Genomic DNA, 12,502 nt, shown 5'->3' on the forward strand with positions numbered 1-12,502 from the left:
GGGGGACAGAGTTGTGCCTCCAGCTGCAGGCAGGCCTGGAGTCCTGCATCCCTCATTCAGGCTCTAACTGATGGTGCCTCACGTTGGGCACCACTGTAACAGCCTGAATGAGAGATATAGGACTCCAGGAGCTTTCCAAACTGAAGTTTATTGTATCCAAGAGGTTACAGCAGCCCAGGGTTGTGTGTGACAGAGCTGTGCCCACAGCTGTCAGCTCCAGCTGCAGGCAGGCCTGGAGACCCTGAATTTTGGTTACAATGCATTCTATACTTTGCTGAGCATCTTCATACAGCAGAACCAATCTATACCTTAACTATTTTCTATAGCCTATCATAACTATTATAATTACAATATTCATGTTACTGTTCTCCAATCACTAAAAGTTAATACATTACAGTTTAAGCTAGAAGTTGTTATTCAGTCTTCTTGCAGTGGAAAATTCTGAGACCTTTTTTCTACTTGCCACATCGGCAGGCTTGTTTGCCTGTGCTGTCTTTCTGCTTGGTAAAAACATCTTCATGTTTGGGGTGGGTTTATCCTTTGCTCTAAGTCATAAAAACCCCTTCTAACTAACACACCCTCTGCCTCCTTGGTTATCCAGTAAGACTGGCTCAGCAATTCTTTTCTTCTATATCAAAACTTGCTTCCAACTCTATTCCTTCATCAGACTCCACATTTAAAAATCTTTCTGCTAAGCACACATATCTGTGAGACTTTCTTGTCAAACTGTCATCCTTCCCAACAAGGACCCTGCCTCCTCCTCAGCCCTTTAGGCAGCACAGGGTACCACCCAGATCCCAGAGCAGTTGTCCAGAGTCTGTCCAGAATCTCTTGGAATTACACTGCAACTTGCAGCTGTTTCAGCTCTATTTAGGATCCACATAAAAAGCAACAAATAAGTTAACTTTGTCAAGTCATTTTATGCCCTAGTTTTTTGGTTTTTTATTTAATTGAGCCCCTTTAAATGGTAAGTAGAGGTTTATATCCTTTGGCAGTGGAGAGAGATGTGACATTGCATATAGTTCCCTAAATGTTTTCCATTTATAATTTTTAAAAAACCTGCTTTATCAGCAGAATGGGAGTGATGGACGCCGTTTTGGTAAAGAGTATGCTGATACACAGAAAGGCACTTCTGTTATATTGTAAATCCTATCTGCAGACCTTTTCTTTTATCTGCTGTGCTGTATGTAATTTTGCCTTATTATTAAGCGTATATTGCAAGAAAATTATTATTAAAGAGATAAGAGTTGCCTTTCATAGACTTGTTCATTCGAGGTAGGATAAGCATCATTTGGATGAAAGAAGACAGACTTCAGCAAAGTACTATTTTTTCAAAGCAAATTTCTTCTTATCTTTGAGTCCAAAGTATGCTATGGAAAACGTAGCTATAGGAATGTTTACTTTTCTAATTCACCTTCTAAATGTATATAAAAATGAGATCTCCATCATGGTAAGAAGGCCTGTGGTGGTCATGGCACTTGCTTTGCATTTAACACTAACCAGTCTGAAATCAGTTGGTGCTGTACTCAATATGAAATCTTAGTGTCACAAAATAAAATGAAATTAAATCATATTGAAGATTGCAAGTCAGGAGTAACTGATATCATCTCAGATAAGGCTGTTGTGAGTGCTGAAGATGGACTTGTATTTCTAAACTCGGTACTAAGCATCTAATTAATGATAATGCAAGGTTTTGGGAAGTATTTTGATTTTGAAAATTGAGTGCAGTCAACTTCTATATCCTTAAAATGAGAGAGAACCAGTGTCCTCTCAATAAATTAAATTTGTGTGTGACTCTTGTAACTTGGCCATGAACCTTTCTAACTACTACTGAAAACTCCTACATGATGTAAACTAGAGACAGAAAATATTTTTTAGGTCACTTGATTAATTGCCTTTCATTCGGCTGCTGTCAATTGATTTCCACAGTATATTTTCAGCTGTTGTTTATAGATGAAAAAGAAAGTAAGATTAAAGTATAAATAAAGTTTGTTATGGGTTGTGTGCCCAGACTTCCATGAAGATAGATTTATATTGTCAAGGTGATACTGTTGTAAGTTTTGTCATGAAGGGACCTCATAAAAATTGCTGCTTTATCTCTTCTTCATGCTTCATCTGGCCTATAGGGTAGAGTAAATTAAAAGAAACTGAAAAAAAAAAAACCATATGTGAATAATGGGCCAGGAAGCCAGGAAGGAACTTGCATGGTTTTGAAGACAAGGCAGTGAGAAGTTGTCACTATAATGTAGTTAAAATGATGCCTTCTTCTGACTGTATAGCCAGAGTGGTATATCTTAGAAAGCACAGGATATTTTAAAACCACATCATAAAACAAGCTAGGGTCCTACTCAATATGAAAAGAAGCTGGACTAGACTTCCAGGAGTAGATTAATTTTATTATTTGCATATTTTGTCACTGACATACCTCTGGAAATCTCACCTTCAGAACAGTTCATTCTGTAGGGGCAAACCCTCAGATTCCCTGCTGCTGATGTTGTTTTGTTAAGAAAAGCCTGGGAATGGAGCTGTGCCCAGCTGCTCTCCCTATGGGACAGGACAGGGCAGAAATTACTCTGCAGGACCCTCCAGGGCTTGGTCCCAACCACAGCCAGAGCAGAGGAAAATGTGGCAGAGCACTTTATTGCTGAGCTCACTTTATGAATGCAACAATCCAGAGATTGTTTTTGCTGAGAGATATCCAGTGACCTTGGAAGAGGGTGAAGCTTGAACTGGTGAAATCATTTATCACTCTCACTGCAGAACAGTAAAATTTATGATACCAGCTGCTCTGGGCTCTATCTACTCCATGAGACTCCTTATTCTTTCAGGGCACTGACTAGGTTTAATTTAATTGTCTAGATCTCATTTCTGTGGGGGGTGAGTTTGGCATACACCTTAGCTGCAGGCTCTGTCCTTGTCTGGATAAAGGGATCCATGAACATTTTACACAGCTGCACCTGAGCAGTGCACCTGGAGCCTCTCAACACCATGACAGCCTTGCACCAGAAGTGTGGGGAAGCTCCAAATGACAGTGTCTGCCAGGCTAGCTCTGGGAAGATTGTGTCTTTAGGTCAGTTCATAAACCTAAGGATTTATTTCCAGCATGGCTTTCAGTTTATTTGTCCCTATTTGTTCCATTAATGGCCTTTACTACATGAATTTTTCACTTACTGCACTGATCCATGACCTGAGAGTGCCACAGCCCTGGGCAGACGTGCCTGTACCAGTGACCTGCTGACACAGAACCCCTGCAAAAGGGGCTGATAATCAGAGTATCAGACTTTTTACTGAGGGTGTCCTTGTTATTTATAGGAAACATGGGAAGAAAGAAGTATGGATAGTTTGGGATTTTCCCCACTTTCATCCTTTTGCAAATTAGGTGTCTTAGTTGTGAGAGAATCCATTAGCAGTAATCTGGAAGAAAAGGAATGGCAAAAGCAATGTTAAAGAAAATCAGTGTCAGGTCTGTAACATTGGTAATAAAAACTGCAATAGATGCCCAGGTAGAAGAGGTTCCATCATTTTATTCCCATTTCTTTGTAAGCCCAGGTGTTTCCTTTGTTTCAGGATCATGACCTTTTTTCTCTGAGTTTCCCATTCAAAAGTTTAAATTGAATATCATGATGTTTGTCAACATTTATGTAATTTCTTTTCTCATACTTCAAGTATTGGACACTTTCTAAACCCAAGAACTTACTACAAAACGGGCAGAAATTACTCTTAATAAAACAAAAAGTTTTGTTAGCAAAGTCAGTAAAAAACATCTAAATTATTATCTAATTATCTCAAATGAACATAGGTGTTATTTTAAGTGAATTATTTAGGCAGCCAAATATGCATTTGGGACATCTAAGAATAACATATAAAATATTAAAACTATTTCTTTGACTTTCTCAGAAAGCTGTGAACCAAACCAGAATTGCAGTTTGAATGATTAACCAAGTCACTCAAGCCTTTGGTGACAGTGGAATACATAACACTAAACAGGATGGTGTATTTCACACTGTTCTGAACAGGTATTATACACTTTCCATACAAATATGAGGACAGCCAAAAGGTATTTTTTCTTCTCCTAAATCAATAGGATAACAACACTGTCTTTAGTGGGAGAAGGTATCTGAGCCAGAGATGAACAATTTTTTCATGCACTTTATTCACAGTGCAACATTATTTTCAGGATGTTATCATTCTGCAAACAGTCTTCACCCCACAGGCAAAATTTATGTTGATCCCATTAAAAACAGGGAATCTAGTGCATGACATGGAGTCATTCTAAGTCAGCAAAAACCAGATAAACATGAAGAAAGTTACTGCTTCTTTACTAAGACGAGATAAATTGTTTGAATAATCCAGCATTAACCTGCAGTGCTTTTCATTGTGGAAAAACCCCCAAAACAATTCCTTTTCCAACAGGAACTAGAGGAGATGGTTTGGATAAGTCCAAGTGTGGTGCGTTTTGTCAGTGTGGGCATGGATCAGGGCAAGGCCTTGGTTTGCACTTCACCCATTCCGTGGCCATGCACACACCCGGGGCTGCCCCTGGGGAAAGCAGCCATGGCACTCAAGTGCTTCACCCCAGCTCCTTTTTTAAAATCAGCACCTGCTCAAGGACATGGTAGAGCAGGAACTGACTTTCCAAGGAATTTATGCTACATGATAAGAAGGTAAAGTGAAATTGATTGGGTATTTGGACTCTTTTTTTTAATATAGTTAAATTGGATATTTCCATGGATCAACAGGATTTATGCCTGGAAGTTGTTCTTTTATTCTGGATTTTTAACCATTGTTTAGAATAGGTTTTTGTGTGCATTCAGTTTTAAGAGCACCCTTCATATAGTGAAAGCTGTGTGTGGCCTCCCTCTTGAGAGATTGCAGAGAGAGAAAATGAGTGAGTACATATAGAGAGTACACCATAATCCCAGTCCAGGAGGGGTAAGGGGACACAGAGAGACAGGATGCTGCAAGTTTCCATCATTTCTGTCATGAAATCCAACCTCTAGGTAAAAGCCATCAGTCCCATCCTTTCCAACATGATGCTCTATTTGAAGTCACCTTTTTTTTGTGATGGAGTTTAGTTGTTTATTACTTGAAGCTCAGAAGAGTTTCTTATGCTCTTAAACACTTACTTTAGAAATTAGTATGCAGGCCTGCACTGCTTAATGCATACAGCTTTAATAAAACAGCAGAAACAAATCAGTGAGGTGTTTGCCTACAGAGCCAGTAAGAGAGAAATGATAAATGAATGACTAATTCTGCAACACAGATTAAATAATTCCAGGATTTAAAAAGTCTTTGTGGCATTCCTGGCACCTTAAGTGCCTTCCATTACAGCCCTGTCTATTCTGATGCACTTTATTGCTACTTTCCATCTTTGAATGCTATTTTGACAAATATTTATTCAGTGTCTTGCTTCAAAACAGTTCTTGATAGCACAAGGATGAGTCACCAGTGATGATAAATGGTGAAAATATTCTTTGAGATCCCAACTGAAAAAAGCTTGTTTAATATAAGTTTTTAATGCAACTGTTCTATCACTGGTAACAACAAAATCTTCACAAACCACTCACAGTGGCTGTCCAGAACTTGCTTTATGACACACAGGATTCCCCTTGAGCCCCTCTGAAGTATTCCCTACACATTGGTGTGCCTTTGTGCATTTCTGATTTCTGCAGTACAGCCCTGTGTGAAATGCAGTGACTGCTCTGTGCTTCTGTAAAACTCCTATGACCTTAAGGAGCAACCAAGCTCAATATTTTATCTTTTCTCTACTTGCTTTTGCTTGAAGTTATTTGGACATTTTTTTCTGCATATTTCTGTCCTACATTTTGCAATTTTCTGACCTCTTTTATTACAGCTTTATTACATTGGTGTGAGACTTTCACACCTGTTCATGCTCAGCTACTTAAAATGAGCTGGGTTGACCCTTCTGAAAAGGATCCCTATTATGTGCTGTCCTTTGGGTCTTACATGGAAAACTGTTTTTCCCATATGTAGTTATGGTCATTCCCAAGGGAAGTTAGAACTGTTGCAAACATTCTTTAGACCCTAAGGCACTAATTTCTCAATGAAAGCAGGAAAAAGAAAAGGAAGGAAACTCTGCATAGAATAAAAGGAAGTTTATATTGTCTATATAGCACCATGAAATAATAAAAAGTATGACATTCTTAAAGCATCCTGTGGGAAGACCCTCCAACTAATTTCATTTCTTAGTGAAAATCTTGATATGGAGTTATTAATAACTCTAAACAAGCTGGATTAAAGTGTCTGTTAGTTCCCTGGTTTTACACTACTCTAGGAACTTGAGAAATTTGAAGCCTAGAATGGAAATTCCCTATCAAACTATTATTTGGAGGTGAAAAGTCACATTTACTCTCTTATTTGTCAGCTATTTCTAATATTTCTCTTTTACACTGTGATTTATCACTTGTGCACCAGAATTTGTACAACACATGCAGAAACTGGTTTGGAAATGTTCAAGATCCATTACTTGGGCGATTTCCTGAGGCCCCTCAGGAAATTTAGCTTAAAGGAAAAGCAGGTTGGCTTTCAGGTGGTGCCTGAAGCATTTCACAAAGATAGGACTGATATCTTTATCCTTGCAAAGGCAGGTTAGGAGACAAAGAGGTTATGTTATTAATAAATATAATTTCATTTATCCATGTTCATGAACTGTTTATTCCAGAGCCAGGGTTTCTGGTTGTCTGCAGTTCAGGAATAAAGTATGGTGATGCTTTTCCATGGATTGGATTTAACATCTGGGTAGTCTCTTGACAATGTCAAAGCCTAGGAAGGCATATTTTCAAGCACATGGTGAAAAATTATGTAAAAATGCAAAACTGAGCAGCTTTCTAGTTCTACATTTAAAAACAAACACAGGGTGCTGCCTAACTGCAGTCAGCAAGTGTTACTGAACTGACATATTTCCTTGATGCAATTTAGGAACAAGAAAGGTGGGTTATAATAGAATTATTTCATCATGAATGAACTACTGATCTAATTTACTAAGCCACCTGGAAGTTACAGCATCACAGCACAAAGACATGCTGCAGCTACTGTACATAATCAGGCTTTTCAGGTGCTTTATCTGTCAGCATGATTAAGCAATTTCATTATTTAAAGTTGTAATTAAGCCATCCATATTTCTGAAACCCATTGTGAAAATCAGTATTACACATTACGAGTTTCAAGGCTACAAAAGCAGCTCACAGCTTGCATGCAAATCAGTTTGCAAACTCTTCCTGTCACTGCAGAGAAGTGTCCTGTGTCACTGCCACAAGTAAATGTACCTTAAATAGAAAGGCTCTTATTTGAAAGCTGCATTTTCTAATGCAGTTATTTGCTTGCACCAAATAAGAACTTGATCTTCTAATCCTCCCTTTCTATACTTTACCCACTAAATTTTTATTTTCTTATATATATTACTGAAATTGTAACTTGTATACATTGTGCAACCTTGACACAGAGAAAGATGCACTTTATGTATCCCCTTAAAATTCCTTCCAGCTCTAAGTAATGTCTCATATTCTAAAAATAGATCATTATGGTTGCTAGTGATTTCATAAAACTTATATCAGGCATTTGTCATGTGAAAGTAGCCATATAAACAACTCCTCACCTAAGACTGCAGGAGTCATTTAGCTGTACTATGGATTTGTCAGTTCTCACTGCACCACCTCCCTAGGTCATCAAAATCAATATTCTTATTTACAGAGCTCCTGGGATGTATTAGGAATGACTGTGGTGGGTAAACCAAGTGCGTGATTTACATGAATTTGAAGAAAGATCAATTTCACTTTTCATAAAGAGCTCTACTTTTCTTAAAGATATTGACTGTCTTAAGACATAGATTTTAAAAAACACTTTTTTGTGCTCACCAGGATTTCAGTAGAATTTATATCTATTGGCCATATTGAGCTTTGCTGCTATTACTGTGTTTATGTGCTGCAGAAAGTAAAAAATTCCCGAGGGCTGCACCAGGCATCTGCAGAGCTGATGAGCCAGTGTGGAGTCACTGGTGTGAATCTGCACTGGCTGAGATTCCAAACCTCTGCTTCCTCACCAATGGAAATTCACTGTGTAAGGATAAAGGAGAATCAGCAGCTGTTAAATAAGGTCAGGGTAACTGTGCAGGTTTTCAGTTCAATGCCACCAATTAAAAATGTACTCTTCAAGCTGTGCCCGGATCCGTGAGCTTTGCCAGAGCACAGCAGAGCCAGGCCAACTTCAAAATTTAGTATTAACTGTTCTCTCATTAGCAGTTACGACCTGATTGGGTTACAAATGATTGTGGATCCACTTAGAGTTTTGTAGCAGTACTAGTGCTGGCTAGAAAATGGAAATTCTTATGAATAATTTCATGTCTTGAAAGCTTTTTCTACTTCAGAGTTGCATATTCTTTATAAGCAGGCAGTGAACCCTACAGAAACTTCTTAGGCAGGCAAAAGCAGGATACTTATGTGAATCTTCCATTAGCAGAAGTTTTCAAATGAAATTAAAAGTGCAACTTTAATGTTAGAAATTGCAAGTTTATTGAATCATAATTTCCAGGAAAGTTCCTGGCATTCTTTGGTATTATTGATAGCTGCAATGTTTTGTAGGGGTTTTTAAAGTAATTGCATATTAAAGTCATAACAAACCTCTCTCAGCAAGAAAGTTTCCCAAAAGAAGCATCACTATGCCATGGAAGTTACACCAAGTTCTAGTAGAGTATTATAACAAACCTTCCAATTTTAAAATATCCCCACAGCAGCCAGTGAAGTTCCTATTTCTAATTTACTCACAACTGCTTGAAAACAGACAAAAAAACTGCAGACTGATACTGCACAGATCTTCCTACCCCTGTTTTAGTGTTCTTCCAAATGGACAATGGTATTCCAGACACTCCAGAATTTTACTGCATTTTTTCAAGCAGTTACACAGTCCAGGATCTCACTAAATTCTTTTCCTATCTTACTGTGATCCTTTTATTACTGATTCAATCTTTTCCCTTGCAGTTTGTTCACTTCAATTAACCTGTGGACTCAAACATGTTCAGAGGAATTTACTGTTGCTGTAATTGCACGCATGGCCTGCGTGGCATTTTTTATTCTTTCCTAAGTGGCCTCATGCCCTCTCTCCCTGAGACCACCATCCCTGGATTTGCATGCACTCCCAAATGAGGGTTTGCTGTAATTTCATGGCCAGCACAGAGACCCTGATTTCAAATTCAGCCTTCATTTTCCATATGATGAATATATAACCAAATGTGCCTCATTTAATGAAAACTCTTGCAGTAACTTAGCACCCAGTGCTCAGCCAAAGTAAATGGAAGGAGAACTGTGATAAGTTAAATGGATTACAATGCAAACATAAATGATGGTATTAATATGACTCTAGAGTGTGTGCAATAGTCCTCTGCATGCAGAGGTGACAGGAAATGTCCAGTTCAGGTAATAAGAGACATTGCTGAATGTCATACTTGGACTCCTTCCCTCAAGGACAGAGCTGCTGTTGCTCTCCTTGAATGTCACTTCCTAGCCCAAATGGATTAATTGTTTGGATTTCAGAAATACACAGCTCTCAGCTGGCAGAGGATCCACCTACTGTCTTTATTTCTGCAGTTACAGTTCTTTTATGTCATGTGAGTCTTCCATACGACTTGGTATGGGTCTGTTATTACCTACTTTAGGGGAGCATGTTGGAAGTTTTGTCCTTAATATCCAGATTTTTTTTAAAGTTATTTACAATTTTGAAAGCAAACACCTGACCTATTTGGCAAAACTAAAAAGGCATATTTTTCAGGGTTGGTTTTTTGGTTTTTTTACCTGAAGAACCTGTTCTCCCATTTCTAAAAATAGTAATTTCAGCACCCATTTACCAATCAGCAAAACAGTGTTTCACTGGGAAAATTTCAGACAGCTCAATTGTGAATAAAGAACATGATCATGATTAGTACTAGAAGCAAGCTGCATATTGACAAAATAACAGCATTCTCTGGCAAAGTCACACATACAGCTGATAACTAATTACCTTCCTACGGTATATAACACATAATCAGTCTGTCTGCAAAATGCCAGCTCTGTAATTAAAGTCCTAGCAGTCCCCATTTCACTAAAGAGACTATGCATAATATTGAGTTGTATCATTTCCTGACTTATATCTATGTATAAATACAGCAGCAAGGACACACAACCATTCTTCACCTTGCAGAAATTATGAAGGGAGCCAAGTATGACTCATTGCCACCTTTTAGCTGCATTAAAACAAAATAGCATTTGCTTTTCCCTGCATTATGTCCTAATTGTCTGCTGGAACAGAAGTAAATCCCAGCCTAATCTGTATGGGGAAGGAGCACCTATTTCTGCTGTGCCTTTGTGCTGCTGTAGCTGCCCCCAGCTACAACACCTGCCAGAGTAGTGGGCTCTGGGCTGCATGAGATTCCCTCCATGGTTCCCTGGAAAGATCCTCCCAATTCAGTGTGAGACTTGTGTGAAAGCAGGGATTCTTTCATCCCCAGTTTGCACTGTGCACTTTCAACAGAGCAAATAACGTTTCGAGTAAATCCCTTCTCCCGAAATGTGGGAATTGTGAGAGGTGTTTAACACCCATGTCAGCTGCCTCTGCCTTTGCTGAGCATGTTTAAAGCAGCCCTTGCAAGCAGTCTCAGCACTCCCTTCAGAGATCAGAGCCTTTGAAGAGGGATTTGCCCAGTGATGGGGGCCTTCAAAGAGCCAGCAAAGGACAGGAGTGCAGCCCCAGGCAGGATCCAGGCGGGCTTTCTTCTGTGTGCAGCCCAGCCTGGGAACCCCAGTGTTTCCCAGATGGGAGCTGAGAGCTTAGGCATCGAGTCTGGATGTTTATTTAATGAATTAATGCCAGCATGTAACTTCCTGTGGGATGTGCATTGGTAAGGGAGCGTGGTCCCTTGGTCTGACAAATTGAGTGATGTGTGTAGGTGGGGCTGTGTGAGAGGGAGGAGGCAGGAGCTCTCTTCAGGAGGTGTTTTTAGAGCTGAGCACAAGTGTTTGCCCTCTAAAGCAAACAAGCCCCAGCTACCCTGTTTTCTTTGTCTCTGGGGTCAAGTTTGCGTTAATCCCACTCTTTGTACCTTTATAACATCTTAAAAGCTGCCTGAACAAAGTGTTTTCTTTGTTCAGCAGCAAGGAAAGGATGTATCATCCTGCTTTGAACAGGGACAGCCTCCTTTTTCTTCATGCAACATCAGAGAGACAAAAAAAACCCCTTCAGGAGTGTGGTCATACCTCTCAATTGTCTCAGTCCTTGAAGCAGCAGGCAGTCAAGATGCCTGACTCAAATGTAACCTTTAAACATTTGAATATTATCATTTCAGCCAGGTTTCTAGAAAGCAAACTGAAAAAAGCATGTATATTAATATTTGAGAGGTAATGGCAAAGAATAGCAGGGTTTGTTTTGTATTAACACTCTTAGCTTTTGGTTTTTTAAATTAAGTTTATGTTTTGATTAAGTTTATGTTTTGATTAAGTATTATTAATAACCTGAAAATTATTTGCTTGGTTTTCTAGCAAATAATGGGTTTTTCAGGAGGTGTGGTAAATGGGCATTTCATTTAGTTTATGACCACAATTCCATTTGCAGACAGAGCCCTCCAAAGTGAAAAATAAGTTTGTTGCAAATCTCTTAATAGAAATATCTGACAGACAGAATTCCTGCATGTGTCACCTAAGAAGGCAAATTTTGGAGATGAGAGAAAGCGATTTAAATTCCAGATAAGATTCAAAGATGAGGCCTCATGAGTGAAATGAAGTAGAATTCTATGCATCCTGTCTTGAGGAGGGAACAAACTCACAGACCAAAAGCTCCTTTCAGCTCCCTTTGAAATCAGGTTGTTCAAAAGCCCACACCTTTTTAGTTTTGGAAAGGACATTAATAATGCAAGAAAATGAGACTGACACAATTTGTACCTCAATGTACATGAAAACATCCCTGATCTCTGTACTCCCTTCCCAGTGATGCCCTCAGGAACATAATGGGTGCCATTTGGGAATAAAACATGCTTAATGCTATAAATGCTTTATAAATGCATTAATAGGCCAAATTAAAAAAATTATTTGAGCACTTCAATAAATAATGTCGACCAAATATCAGGTCTCAGATTAGGAAATAAAGGAGGTATTTAGGCCATTTCAGTTAGGTAGGAGCTCAAAGGATCTGCTGGGTTTCATAGTTCTCCTTAATATTATTCTTATTTGTTAAGTGGTAAATGTGTTCAGTTTGTGAATAATTCCCAAAGACATGATCTCCCCAAGTCTTTGCATTTTTTCATTTCTGATTATATATATATACACATTTGGGTATATAACATTTATAGTAGTTTCTTTAGTCTAGAGAGATATTTAACAGAAAATTTATATGGACAAATCACAGTGTAGATCAATATCTGGCATATAAATGAAACAATCATAGAAGCCCTTTCAATTGGGAAGCAGGAAATTAAACCTATAGTGTTTATTCTAGCTAAGACTTTGGTTGATCTTTTTAGTCC

The 12,502-nt window shown here is 38.6% G+C and overlaps 1 protein-coding gene across 5 annotated transcripts in view; it reads left to right on the plus strand.

The window, feature by feature from the left end:
• CLSTN2 (calsyntenin 2) overlaps window positions 1–12,502 on the plus strand; it is a 346,915-nt gene that overhangs the window by 274,282 nt on the left and 60,131 nt on the right. The gene's annotated exons all lie outside the window — the stretch shown is intronic.

This window comes from Agelaius phoeniceus, chromosome 10 (assembly GCF_051311805.1).
Source record: "Agelaius phoeniceus isolate bAgePho1 chromosome 10, bAgePho1.hap1, whole genome shotgun sequence".
NCBI lineage: Eukaryota > Metazoa > Chordata > Aves > Passeriformes > Icteridae > Agelaius > Agelaius phoeniceus.